Raw genomic sequence first — 15,266 nt, forward strand, 5'->3', positions numbered from 1 at the left:
GTCTCCTGGACTTTTTTCAGTGGGCCAGTAGGATCACAGGAATTAGGGATGAAAATGATCAGTTGCTTTTGCATTCAGTATATTTTTGTAACCACAGTCAGCAGCTCCTTAACAATGTGGATGAATAAAAAAGGAGAGGTGAGTCCAAACCCTCTGTTATGGGTAATCAACAACCCACAGACCTAAGTGGGGGGCGTGAGCTGTATTTGGAAGGAGTGCCTGATAGACGTCACTATCACCTGATTTTAAGTTCTGTCTCTTTTGGCTCAGCTTGTGTTTGTTGATTTTGTTTTAGTTAAAATTAAAAACAAAACCAAGGTAAACAACTATGAATTTCTCATTTGCAGCCATCTATGTGCATGGGAAGTGACTTACTGATGCTCTAATTGAACAGTCATTGCTCGGTCTTCATCAGACGTGCCCTGGTATCTTCCACGGTCAGCCCCTGACATGGCGCCAGGCTGTGAGCAGCTTTGTAGACAAGGGTACTGCTTCTTTGCTGAGAGCATCCATGTACCACACGCCTGTACACAGACTGAATGGACACTTCAGGCATCCATGTAAATGGATTTTCAGTGTTTACTATAGCCTCTTCTTTGAGGTTTATTTAGTAAATTATGGTACAAGGCAAAGTTCAGATATATTTCAGAATCAAGATTTGGTTTGATCTTATAAGCTTATAATATGCCAAAAAAAAAAAACCAAAGACTGTAACTGGACTAATGAAAACACATTATACCTAGTAAAAATAGGAAGATAAAGCTCTAGTAATTTTTAAAACAATGAGGCAAAAGACCACACAGGACAACATCAGTGAATTCTACTCTCATCAGGGCCTCACTCATCCGCAGATCTCCCTGAGAGCCTGGGGAGCTCCACGTGGCAGAATCACAATGATGGCATAGGATGTGGGTCCCGAGAGAGGACTCACCCTGGAGAAGGAAACAGAAGGAGTTTGGTCCAAAGAACTGGGTTTCACAACAGGGCTTTGGCAGAAGGGAGGAAAGGCATGCATATAAGAGGGGCTGATATCCGAATAATGACCGTGCTCGCCAATAGCTGCTCCCACGTGGAAGATGCCTACTTCCAGTCACACCCCATTTCAAGTTCTGAGAAGCAATTTTCTTCCTTATTTCATATAAAATGGCTCTTCTAGTGTCAGGACCGAGCTCCCACACAGCCATGAGGGTGGGCAGCACACAACGAACAGGCCAACTTTGCAGAAGGTGGTACATTTCAGAGCAGTATGTTTATTCAAGTGGGGTCATTTCCCTCCGTTATCTGCTTATCAAAATCCTTTCTATCCACGGAAGATAATATTGGAAATTAAAAAAAAAACAAATAGATGAATAAAACTTTAAGTAATACTTTAATTTGAAAACATGGATCTCAATTTCCAAAGGTAGTTAATGAGAATATTTGAGTGGAAAAAAAAAATTGTCAATAGTGACCGCAAAGCATGAATGTAGCCATTATCCTGTATTTGTAAAGAGAGGTTAAAAATATCTCCTTACCCACTTATAGTAAAATTTCAGCAAAAACTATATTTAATACTGTATCTATTCATTGCAAAGTTGTTTCTGATTTGGTCTGCTTTCCAAAAGGAAAAGAGATTTACTGTAATTTACAGAGATATCTTTGAGGCATCTATCTCCCACCCTAGACAGTCTACTTGTTATTTGAGAATATTTTTTTATAGAAAAGTATATTTCGGTAGAAAATTGTATTTGTTCACTTAAAGTCAAACTAAGTATATCCCCAAAGCCTAGCTTAAAACTTGGGACATGTATGTGCATAGAATATGTATTTGCTAATTGACTGAGTTAGATGGAAAGTAAGAATGACATTATGTGGCAGTTAACATTTGGGGTAGCTTGCAGCTCCAGGTTATAATTCCATATGAGACAAATTGGAAATTGGGAACCTGTGTGTGTGTGTGTGTGTGCACGCGCACACATGCATTTTCACGGATTTTGGATTCAAAAATAGTTCTTAGCTTTGGAAGTAAGAAATTGTATAGACGGTATTTTTTTTTTTTCCGGGTCCATTTTGAACGAAGTAAACAGATACAGAACAAAACCTCATGGGCTATGACTCTGATCTCTATCAAAACATTTCACAAAGGCTACAGTCAACAGGAAAATTAAAGAAAATTGACCAGATATTGATGTAAGTCTTCTAAAAGTAAAGAATAAGGGTTAAAATTGTTACTTAGAATCATTCATCTTTTTATCATTTATAAAAAGGGAAATTTCTTCTTAAAATGTGGCCAGTCAGCTTTCTTTCTGACAGACTGTGCAGTCTTTGGCACCAGTTCAAATACTGCACAACAAATGGAATTTCCATTCCTTTCTGGAGATGAGAGAGTTTGATGAACAATTGTGAGAATTGTAGGGTGAATTACTCCATTCCCAGGCTCAGGAAACAAACCTGATGATGTATATTTAAGTAAATATATGTAATTCTAATGCTCTAAATTTATTATCGATGCACTATAAGATTTGTATCTTTTCAAATAGAAATAAATGAAAAACGAATATATGTTTATGTACATGCATGACTGGGACATTGTGCTGCACACCAGAAATCAACACATTGTAACTGTCTGTACTTCAATAGAAAAAAAAAGAAATGAAAATATTTAAAAAGGAAACAACAGTTCAATTCTCTAGATATGTAAGAAGAGATAGATTAGAAATCACAGGGGTGTATTTAAAGCTCTGAATAGTGTTTTCATTTTCAGAGAATCAAAATAATGTAACTGAAATCTCTTTCACGTTTGCTGAACACTATTATTGCTCTATTAGCATTTTGGATTACAGATGGAAAAGGAAACTTTGTACATGTCTAAGAATTTCCAAACAGTAAATGAAGAGCCAAGAATAAAATGTCGTTGATTCACAGTTCCAAATATCTTACTTCCTCTGCTTGAAAAGATGACAGCAGCCTTCTACAGAAAATCGTAGTCTGATTATGTAACTATCGTCAGTTCAAATAAGCAATGGTCTAAGCGCACTTACACACCCAAGATTAAAAGTAGTGTTATTTCAGGAGCTATGTTCTTCATTTTGGGGAAAATAACTTATTGGGAAAAAGTTCTAGAAAATCATACACCAAATTAGACTTTTCTGAATAACCAGATGATTCCATGCAATAACCACAGCCTTGATTAAGGAGCACACACTCCAAACTTCAAACTTTCATGGCTGTTAAATAACCTTCCCGGCAACAAACTTTATGCAAATACAGGCAGTGAGAGAAAACTGCTTCTGAAGACTGCAGTGTGCATTTAAGTAAACAGCTATGGAAGGCAAAAATGTGGTTTTCAGATTCTCCTAAATGATTTCTTTCTAGAAACTCCGAACTCAGGATGCTGATACACTTAAGAACACTAATTGCAATTCAAGGTGAGCAAAGGTAGCAACTGGAATTTTGCGCAGATTTCTACAGGTTATAACCTAATAATTCACTGCCACTTTAAGAATATATTTTTTGCACTTGCCTTATTTTTTGAAAAAAAGTTTGTAATTCCTTAAAATGAGTTCATTCTTCTTGTTTTCTTGTGCAGTAAGTTCTTGGACAGGCCATTCCTTGTTCGCCAAAGATGAAAAGATAGACTTCCCCAGCTAAGCGCCAGGGAAGAATTTAGAAATCCACCAAAAAAATCACCTCCTTTTGTGTATGTGTGTGCATTGCATCGTGGTTCAAAGAGCTGTGTTTGGCTTTTGAGGAAGTGCTGCATTAAGGACAATCTTTGCATTTGAAAAATTTCCCTTCCCCCCTTGGCTATAAAATCAGACTCCCTTGTAATGCAATGGCAGAATCACTGACTGTGTCCTCACAGTGAAGGATAAGTGCTTGTGGGAGCCTAGGCTGGTAAAAAGAATGCAGGTATTAACTACTAGATATAAAATAGATAAATATCAAGGTCCTACTGGACAGCACAGGGAACTATATTCAGTATCTTGTAATGTCCTATAATGAAAAAGAATCTGAAAAGGAATATATACATATAACTGAATCACCGTGCTGTACACCAGAAACTGACACTGAACATTGTAAATCAACTATATTTTATTTTTTCAATTAAAAAAAAAAAGAAAACAGGAAGGTATAATCCTTCTGGAAGTGGTGGTTACCATTGTGACCCACATAAAACCAATCGCATTTGGGGAAAAACAAAAATTCATGGTCGACATATTATTAAAAAGCTTAATTGAAAATGTTAGATTAAAAGATGTAAGTAGACGTTTCCATACTTATACTCAAATCTCCACGGATCACCTCCAGCTCCGCATCACGTGTGTGTGTGTGTGTGTGTGTGTGTGTGTGTGTGCGCGCGCGCGCGCGCGCGCGCAAGCCACTCCGAGAACTCGGATCCACATTTCCCCATAAGGCTAAATAAATATGCTGCGTGTGACTTCTTCTTCCTCGGAGCAAGCCGTTCTATCTTTGGAGACAACTCCAGCCATTTTCAATATGGGCCCCAGGTAACACCATGCAATTTGAAAATCAGTATTTTACTTCAGGCCACAGACTCAGGCAATGAGCTCTTGTCTTATCTTCCCCAATTCAGCGATATTTGAGTCATACATTATCTTTGGTAGATATTTTAAACATACAACATGACTTTATTTCTTTTATTTCTTTTTTGCACTCATTTTATCTCTCTTCTTTTCCTTTTTTTTTCCCCCTTGCTTCTTTGTTGGGCAGAAGAGAAAGTCATGTTTATTAAAGTTTCAGTTTTCTGGGGGGTGGGCATAGCTCAGTGGTAGAGTGCGTGCTTAGCATGCAGGAGGTCCTAGGTTCAATCCCCAGTACCTCCATTAAAAATAAATTAGATAAACAAACAAATAAACCAACAAACCTCCCCCGCAAAAAATAATAATAATAATAATAATAAAAATTAAAAATGAGATAGACACTTTAAAAAAAAGAAAGAATGAAAAAATTTCAATTTTCTGTATGGCGTTTGATTATGGCAAAGTCAAGGATACTGATCCTTGAATCTAAACAGAGCATAAACTCAGAGATTTAGATTTGGTGATTTTGTTTCTAAAATGTAGATTTCATATTCTTAATTATTAAAGCTTATAACTTATTTTTTGTTATAGTGAAACATTTGAATACTGAGTAAAATCTTCCAAGAATGTGTTTTGTTTTGTTTTTTCTTTTTAAAATTTGTTTACTCCATTCCATTAAGGAAATCTTTATGCACAATTAGATGTATGCATTTTAAGCGTAGAGATGGACGGGTTTTGACCCTGGAAACACTACAATCCGGATACTGCCCACCTTCCATGTGCCCTTCAGCGGTCAAGCCCCCACCCCGCCAGTCTGGCCCCAGGTAAGCGTGACCTTCCCGTTACTGTTGGTTAGTTTTACGTGTTGAAGAATTTCGCGTAAACGAAATCACACACTATATCCTGCTGTGTGTCAGCCTCCTGCGTCGCAGCACATTTTTGGGATTCGTGCACATTGTTGTGTGCATCAGCAGTTTACCTCGTTTCACTAAAGAGCTGCGTTCCATTACACGAAGTACCGTTTGTTTATCCATTCGTGATGGATGGATATTTGGCTTGTTTCCATTTGGGGGCTAATAGGAATAAAAGTTACTCTATTCACCTGTTGGTGTCCAACTCTGGGCTGGAACATAACGTGCAAACGTGTGCTGTCATTTAACGTGTGTAAATACCTAGGAGTGGAATGGCTGGACTTTCCCACAGGGGTTGTATGTAACCTGCACCTGCCATCACCAGCACGTGGGAGCTGTGCCTGCGCCCTGGCCTCCCCAGCACGTGGTGTGCAGTCTTCTCAACACCCACATGTATCTCATAGGGCTGTGCTTTATGTTATCTAATAAATAACGCTGTTAAGCGCCAGCTGTGTACACAATAGCATCCCTATCATAGTTCTTCCTAGAGAGTTAGTAAATACGGTCCTAAAATATTAACTCAGAGGTATGGTAATTAACCATAGGTATCAATGCCAAAAAAGATCTTAACTTTTCACTGTTTCCTCATTATGCAATATAATACAGAATATATTAATTGCCTGGTATTTAGAGATTAAGCATTTCTGGTAATTTGTGTCTTCCTAATGATTTTTAAATTTTATGTAATTGTCAAATTTATTGTCACAAAATTCTTTAAAATATCACCTTATTGTCTTAATATCTGTAAACTTGGGAGCTCTCTCTTTCACTTCTGACTTCGGTCATTTGTGTCTTCATTCTTTTGTTTTCTATCAGTCTAGCTAGAAGTTTATTCATTTCTGACCTTTGGAAAAATCCTTTGATTTTTTTGATTTTCCTTATTATTTACTTGTGTTCTAGTAACCTTGCATTTAAGGTTTCTTTTTTCCCCTCATTTCACTAAGTGTTAATATAAAGCATTTTAGATGTTTCTTTTTTTCTAATATAGTTATTTAAAGCCTTAAATTTCCTTCTAAACATTGTATTATCTGTATCTCACAAATTTTGAAATACTTGTTTTTATTTTTATTCCAATCAGAATATTTTAATACCTTGGTAAATTGCCCTTGACTCATGTTTATACAGAAGTGTTTTGATTAATGGACAAATATTTGGTAATTTTCTGCTGTCAATTTAAAATGTAATTCTGTTATATGCAAAATATAATCTTTGTAGTTTCAGTCCTTTTAATTTATTAAGACATGCCTTATACTCCAGAATCTATTTTGATGAGTTGTTCATACACTTTTGGGAAGAATGTTTATTCTGCTGTTGCTGAATAAAAATTTCACAAATGTCAACTAACTTGCATTGCTTAATACTCTTTCAAGTCTTCTTTGTCAAATCACTGAGAGGGAAGTGTTATAATGTCTACATATAATTGTGGATTTTTCTATTTTGCTTTTCAGTTCGGTTGGCTGTTGTGTCCTGCATTTTGAAGTTTTGTTAGTACGGGCCCACACATTCCGGGTTGTAATATCTTCTTAATTACTTTCCCACTTTATCATTTTGTAATTTTTTTTCAAGTATAATTCCTTGTCCTAAAGGTTACTTTCTCTGATGTTAATATAGTTATGCCTGTGTCTTCATTATCAGTGGTATATTATACATGAATGCATATTTCTATTTTAGTTTTATTATAAAACCGCATCTTTGTCTTGACATTTGAAATGCAGTTTTGTAGGTCGTACAATTGGGTCTATCTATTTTATTCAGTGGGATAATCACTCCCTTTTAATTAGAGTCTTTATAGCACTTCTTTTAATTTAATTAAGAATATGGTTGAGTTAAAATCTACTGCTTCATCATTTGCTTTGTACTTAAACCTCTGCTACCTTCCCTCTTCTAGACTTACTGTTTATTATTCTATTTTATTTTTTTATTATCTTACAGAAATAAATTTTATTTAATTTTTAATGGCCATTCTTAACTTACCATACTCTGCCTTCAATTAATGTTACCCCACTTCAGGTAAAATGTAAAAAAAAACAATCTCAACAACCATATAATTACATCCCATCCTTTTTGCTTTTGTTTTCATAAACAGGATTTATTTTGTATGTTATACATATGGTGCAAACTCCACAGTATGCTTTCTATTATTTTTGTTTCAAAGAGTCATTTATCTTTCTTAGAAATTAAGAAAAAAAGTTGACACATTATATTCAATCATGTATTTACCATTCCCAATGCTATTAATTTCAGAAAATCCAAGTTTCCATCTGGTACCACTGTCCTTCCACCTGACGGACTCTATTTTCTTTATTTATTTAATTTAGTTTTTAATTGAAGTATAGTTGATTTACAATATTTTGTTAATTTCAGGTGTACAGCACTGTGATTGGGTTACACATATATGTACGCATACATCTGTATTATTTTCTTTTTCATTATAGTTTATTACAAGATGTTGAATGCATTTCCCTGTGCTACACAGTCAGTCCTTGTTGTTTATCTCTTTTATATACAGTATGTGTATCTGTTAATCCCAGACTCCCAATTTACCCTCTGCCTCTTGCCCTTTGATAACCATGAGTTTGTTCTCTATGTCTGTGAGTCTCTTTCTGTTTTGTAACTATTGTTTAGGTTCCACATATAAGTGATATCATATGATATTTGTCTTTCTCTGTCTGACTTACTTTGCCCATCACCAAAAAGTCTACAAATAATAAATGCTGGAAAGGGTGTGGAGAAAAGGGAACCCTCCTACACTGCTTGTAGGAATGTAGTTTGGTGCAGACACTATACAGGGCTCCCTTAAATACTTTCTGTAGTGCAAGTCGGCTGGGGACAAATTCTCTCTACTTTTGTTTGTTTGAAAAATCTATATTTTGCCCCTTTTTTCACACGCATTTTTGCTGAGTGTGGAATTTAGGCTGGAGGCTGAGAGTACAGCTCAGTGGTAGAGTGCCTGCTTAGAATGCATGAAGTCCTGGTTTCAATCCCCAGTATCTCCATTAAAAAAACTTTTTTTGGTTGAAAGATTTTCCTTTTAGCACTCTGACAATGATATTTCATTGTTTTCAGCTTGTGTTATCTTTGTCCCTCTCTAAATAATTGACCTTTTGCTCTAAATTGTGTAAGAGATTTTTCATTCACTGCTGGTATATGAGTACCTTAAAAATGATTTCTCTAGAACTCCTCCTTATAGCAGAGTATCTTTAAAATATAATTTCAAAAAAATGTTCAGGAGTATGCATTTTATCTATTTTAAAAAATAACTGGATGTATGTCAATTTCACTGTAATATCATTCATTAGAAATTCTCAATCACGAAAAATTTAATATGGCTTCAAATTGTTACTTAATAATGGCCATCTTTATACATTTTAAAATCCTAAAAATGTTTTCTACAGGAACTTTTCCCCATGTTTTATAGTCATCGTACTTTCAAAGGTCACAAGTGAAAAGTTCATCAGATTCATAGTGGCTGATGCTGTACTGCATCCAAGTTCCCACCGTGTTCCTTCACTGTCTTTACTTTTATCACATAGCTACTTATAAGGTCTTCAGATTTTTAAAACTAATTAAGCAAAAAGAGCATCAGTTCCTTTAGAATTTACTTGTTCTTTGTCTTTGTGTCTAGGAGAGTGTTTATAGCCTGTTTTCCCCTAGCTTCCCACTGAGGATACTCCCCCCACTGAGGATGCTCCTACTTGAGGATTCTCCCCCACTGGGGATGCTGCCACCTGAGGATGCTTCTCCCTGAGGATGCTCCCTCCCTGAGGATGCAGGAGGAGGACAGGCTTGGTCCCTCTGTGTCTGTGAATGATCAGCCACTGCAGAGACCACTGAGTGACTCTGATTTCCACCCTGTTCACTGCACAGAGCCAAGCCCCTCTAGACACAGGTTTGGTGTCTACACAAATTCAGCCTGTTGTATACACAGGAAAAGGGATAGTTACTACCCAGAAACTGGCAGAATAAAAATTGCATATTTACATCGTCTTCCCCTAACTATAACTCCGGCTAATCCTGGGCAAAAAGTTCTAAAAATACAGAGATTTTTCAGACCCACTCAGCTCCACTCGTTAAGGCTTCTCAGAGTCTATTTCACATATCTCTAATGGAAAGATTCAATAGTAGGTATTTTACAGTACTTTAAAAAACTGTTTTGTGTCCCTTTCAAAATGAGTCAATCAAAGAGTGAAAAGTGTCGGGGAAAGTAAGTCTGCTCTCCATGCTGTGACACCTGTATATGGTACCTGTGTTAGTCTATTGTCAGCAGCCCAGGGCAACCTCCCTTTTTTGTGTATATGGCTCATATGTTCTGTCTTCTGTGTCCTCTGCACTGTTTCTGTTTTCTGACCCACTTTCTGCTAGTGGGAAAAGTTCCTCAAATTTAACTTTTGGGACAGGAAGGCTAATTTTTAGATTGGATTGGAGATGAAGGTACTTCCTAAATTGCCCTGAAGTGCTGCTTCGAGTGCAGCTCGGGACTGTGCCTGAGGACGGGCGACGGAAGACTTAAGAAACAAAGAGACAAAGTAAAGAACAAAGATGGGACCAGGGGGCTCAAGATCTTATGGATCTAGAGCTCTGAAAGCCTGGTCGACACCACATTTATTAGGAGTACACGGCTCAGAAAAAAATGTGATCAAAGAGATGGGGCTTTAGATATTCCGTGCGATAAGCACTAAGTTCTGCTTGCTGGTTAACTGATGAATTTCAGGCCTATCCCTTGCAGGAACAATCACCCTCCTCGGGGGATGCAAAATTTCTAAGTCTATCCTGTTACTGCCTCCGGGACATCTCGAGATAGCAAATGTTTCCCCTGGGTTTAACCTCTTGCTTTCATGCCAGAACCAAGTTCTGTTAATGGATGATCTGGCTTTCCAGGTCCGTCCACTGTTTCACCCTAAGGAAATATCTGCCCTGCTTTGTGCTCTTATGGTCAATCTCAGGATTTCTCCTAACAAATTTTCTTTAGCATAGTATGTACATAATGCTATAGGTCATCTATTATGTAGAACATTAAAACAAAGCAAGCATGTGCATTTTAAGCAAGTAAGTGTGAATATAATATTTTAAGCTCCTGGAAATTTAGGTGCAGCTTGTTTTCTAGTTGCTTGTTTTCCGGCGGCTTGTTTCCCAGCACTGAAGTTGTGACCATCAGGATATTTTAAAAGTACTATTTTTAAGCATGCTCCTGGGCTGGCATTGTTAGTTTTAACTGCATAATTGGTTTTCACTTGCTGTCTAAAAGACTACTGTGGTCTGTTGGCATAATCTAAGAGAGTACTCGATTGGTCAAGGGGAAAAGGCTAACAAAATGCTCTCGCTGTGTAGATCTAAGTACTGTGTTTGGAAACTTGTTTTGGATAATTCATTCTGATTCCGTTATTAATAAAGATCATGTCTGTAGCAAGGGAGTTGAGTTCAACTGGTAATACTACAGTGCTAAATAGAACCTGTTTATCTTTTGTTTGCATTGTGCCTTCCAAATGGACATGTTTGCCTATTTTACATATTTCAGCATTTTAGTACTCCAAAGTAGAACATTACCAAAAAAAAAAAAAAAAAAAAATCTAGAGCACAGAATTGGGCAACTGTGTTTGACAGTGAAGATCTAATCCTGCTGCTCTGGGAGATACTGATTTCTCTGCTAAATGTGGAGAGAGCAGACAGACGGCCTCTTCTGTTGTTTCTCCTTCCACAGCACAGCCACGGAGCCAAACATGGTGGTGGCAGCTGAATACTAAAGCGTGTTCATTCTTCTGATGAAAACTGAAGCACTAGCAAATATATAATGTTGTCTGACTTAGTCAATTTCAAGTTAATTAACATATTATTATTCCAGCTGAAACCTATTTGTTTTCAAAGATAAGAGTTAAAGCATCCTTTATAAATATTTTTACTAAAATTGGAAATAAAGTGGTTTCTATTTCTACACACAAACCTGAGATTGTAAGGCTTAAATTTGATTTTTGGTTTACAGAATTTAAGGAACAGACACCAAGAAAATATTTTAGTCTAATGGATACTGCCGAATTTCCAAATTTACCCAGATTGTCTAAAAATATATCAATTTTTCAGATGAAGAATAAAATTACCTTTGGAGATCTCATTATGGGAATCTAGAGAGACTTACTTCACCATGAAGAGTTTATTATTCAGTTGTTATTTTAGACTGACTCTTAGCAAGAAGAAAGAGAAATAGAATAATACAGTATACAAAAATCCATTTTTAGCATCATTTGGTAAATAAAATATTGGAAAGTTACTTTCTTCTTAAAACAAATATCTACAGGTGGCATTAAAATACATCTCATAAGATTTTATATAACAGAATACGAACGTCTTTTCATTATCCTGGTGTGGTGAAACCCATGGAATAATTTAATCTGCTATTCTATATTTATAAGGATATTTGCCATTGGTTCCAAATTATTAAGATCAGAAATTCACACAGCGCCCAAAAGCCAGGCAAACATCTGGGCAGTGCAGTGTTTGTTTGACACAATTCTTCTTATAAAACACAGTGAATGGTTTCAATGATTTTTTTGTTTACTTGAGTTAACCAGTGTTTTCTCTTTGGGTTTCCGATAGAAGAGCCACTGTAGTCAAAAAACCGGAAGTCATCCAGTAGCGATGTCTAGCGAATTTATGCCTTTGTGAGTCAGTAAGTGTCCCGCTAGAGTGAAGCACTGGGCACCACCCGGAACCGCCTTGTTCCCCCTGCCATGAGCCCTGATTCTCCTTCCCATCTCGTAGAGCCTGGTGTTTGGATAGGATGGGGCTTTTTCCATGTCTGCTTCTGGACAGCCCACGGTTCACCCTGGATTCATGAATTACCAACCTGCATTATTCTAGCTTTTCAGGGAGGTGATTTGAAGTCATGTCATTTATTTATTTGTTTCCTATTTCTTTGTGTCTTGCTTTGTTCAAAAAAAAAAGGTTATAAAGAGATTTGTAATGATGTATACAATACATACATATATAAAGATGTGTATAAAGATACCTACAACACAAGATAAAATCTATTAAGACAAGGGAATGGTGGGAAAAAAGAGACCACGGGAGGTCAAAGCAGGAAAGCAATATGCAGCCCGGAGTTTAGCAGGGAAAAGTCATTCCTGAAAATCACTCAATTCAGTAGAGGTGAGTCACAGTGATGGAGCTAAGTTTATTTAATAAGCACTGTAGAAAAGGCACAGGGTAAATTACAGAATTCCCAGTTTTCTAGGCTCAAACAAACGAGCGGAGCAGCTGTGGCCAACTTCGACCTCCCAGGAGAAAGTCACCCCGTCCGTGTGCTCGGGAAGCCGGCGGTCTGCGTTCAGATTCTGCCGCATCACTCACCCACAGTGGGACTCTGGACACATTGCTTTGCCTGTCTGAGCCTCTGATTCTTTATCTATCAAGCAGAAGTAATAAGAGCAATGATGCCATCATCGGGCTGCTCTTAGGCGTAAAGGAGCTGAGCGAAGACAAGTGCTTTGTGCAGGTCTTATATGTAGCGCGTCTTCCGTGCACAATGAATGGGGTGACTTGTTCTGTGTAACAACTTCCAAACCCACAAACATGGGACTATCCTTCCCAAAAGCCTTCACTAATATCTCTAATTTACATTTAAATTGATCTTAAGATCGTAAAGCAACAGCAATGGACCAAGAGTTAAGAAACCTAGAGTTAAGAACCCTGTTTCTTCTAGCATCTGATTGACAATGGCTTATTCACTGAATAATCAGAGCTGTCGATACGGTTTCCTCCCGTCCAAAGACTGACCGGACAATCTCAGGATTTGTGCCAGCTCTAGTGTTTTCCTGTTGAGGCAGAGGGTTTTTTGTTGTTGTTGTTATTGTTGTTTATTTGCTTTTGTTTTTTGCTGCTGCTGCTCTTTTTGTTGTTAAAAATAGATACTTTTAACAGGGAGAATATTGATCAGAATCAATCAAAATTTATCAAGATAGGAAGCATGAAGTTTATTCAAGATATAATCACGTTAATAGGGAACTTGTTTAATGTTTATCTCAGGAGCAAATGACTGGAAATGGAGAAAAGAAAGACAATCAGAACAGAAGCACAACTGAAGACATTGGCCTCATGTCAACCAACCAGGCATCATCTCAACAATAACAGTTATCTTCCTATTTAGGAGAAACTCAGAAATAAAGAATTCTTTTAAGATTCGAGACATTTTTAATTTATGATTTTCAGGGCAAAGTCAATCCAGCAAAATAATGTAACTCAAAAACGAAAAACTTCCTCTCATGAAGTTGTAAAGGCAGAGATTATTCTAGCCCTTAGAATGGCTTAGATAGAGCTTTTTAAAAAATATAAGCTTAGGGCTTTTTAAACACAGTTGACAAGGGGGTACCAAAGCATATGTTTCTGATGTTATTTAAGTTTCGAGGTTTGTTGTGACAGTTGGTAAAAGAAGAAAATATTCATTAACATCTAATCAAACATGCATCCACAAGGGAGGCCTTGAATTTTTATGTAGTCACTAAATACTTCTTTGCATCAGCATTTACATGATGTGTTCCAGTATTATGAAACCTGTGTGTGGCTGGCATCAAACTGTGCTTTCAATAGACTTGGCCACACCATCTCAAATGATCTCTTTTTTTTCTCAGGACCTCTTTGCAAGGATGTGGTCAGTATCCTGTCCCATCATGCAGCCTGAAGGCAGCCTTTCCCTGTGCCCTCCAGGGGGTCTTCTGTGGAACTGGGAGCCATAGGTCTGCCATGGGACTGTCGTGTGCGGGAGGTGCATGGACCACGATGCACATGACAAAGACTCAGGGAAAAAGGAAGGGGGACCGAGTCAGCAAGGACCCACCGACTGACCCTGACTGTACCCAGAGCAGATGCAGCAGACCACCTTCCATAGACTTAGCGACAAAGGAATACAGGGAGCTCGGTGATGAGGCAGAACAAGGGCTTCCACCTCCTCAGAAGCGGGTGGAAGGACCCCTCCCTCCACGGCAATGAGGATGCAGCGTGCCACCCAGCTTCAGACGGCATCCCAGGAAGCACCGGAGGAGGGAAACAACTGGGGAGGAAGCTGGACTTTAATTGACTGAACATCTGTCTCAAGAGAGATCACGTAACTTGGAAAAAATCCAAAACATGTTTTTAGGGAAAAGTTAGCTTTTCCTCTACAACTTGATACTAAAAGACAGTCGCCCCTCAGCTAAATTGTCCTCCACATCCAACATAGTAAAGTGTTCCCTTCCAATCCACCACATGGCATTTTCTTGCCATATCTAGGAAACGTACACCATGAAATAGGAGTTAAGTGCTTAACAAATGCTTCAGTCCAACTCATGCCCAATTTCGAAGCATAGAAAGGCATTAATTATCTGGAGTCCTAGGCAAAAAAAATAAATAAATAAAAATAAAAATACTGTTTTTTAAAAATTTTCTGTGAATTTATTCCTTGCATCAGTTAGACTTTTAGACAAACATCCTAATAGCCTTCTCCATAAGCTGCCTTCCGGTATTCTCCTTTCTTGCCATTGGCCAGTGGTTCTCAACTGGGGATGACTTTTGGCTTCTTCATTTTGAGAGGCTGGAGGAGGTCTTTTTAAATCTAGAAAATCTAGTGGTCTTCCACTTAGCACGTGAGTTGGTGCCTCCCGTGAGATGGCGGTTAAATGCTGTAACTACCAAGACTTCGTGAGCTTGAGCTGCTGTGATCAGACCCCACAGGCTGGGTGGCTTAAACAATAGAAATTTATTTCCTCACAGTTCTGGAGGCTGGGGAGTCTAAGATCAGGGTACCAGTTTGGTCCGAGTCCGGGGAGGACCTTCTTCCTGGCTCACAGAGGGCCACCTTCTCGCCGTA

This window comes from Camelus dromedarius, chromosome 1, assembly GCF_036321535.1.
Source record: "Camelus dromedarius isolate mCamDro1 chromosome 1, mCamDro1.pat, whole genome shotgun sequence".
NCBI lineage: Eukaryota > Metazoa > Chordata > Mammalia > Artiodactyla > Camelidae > Camelus > Camelus dromedarius.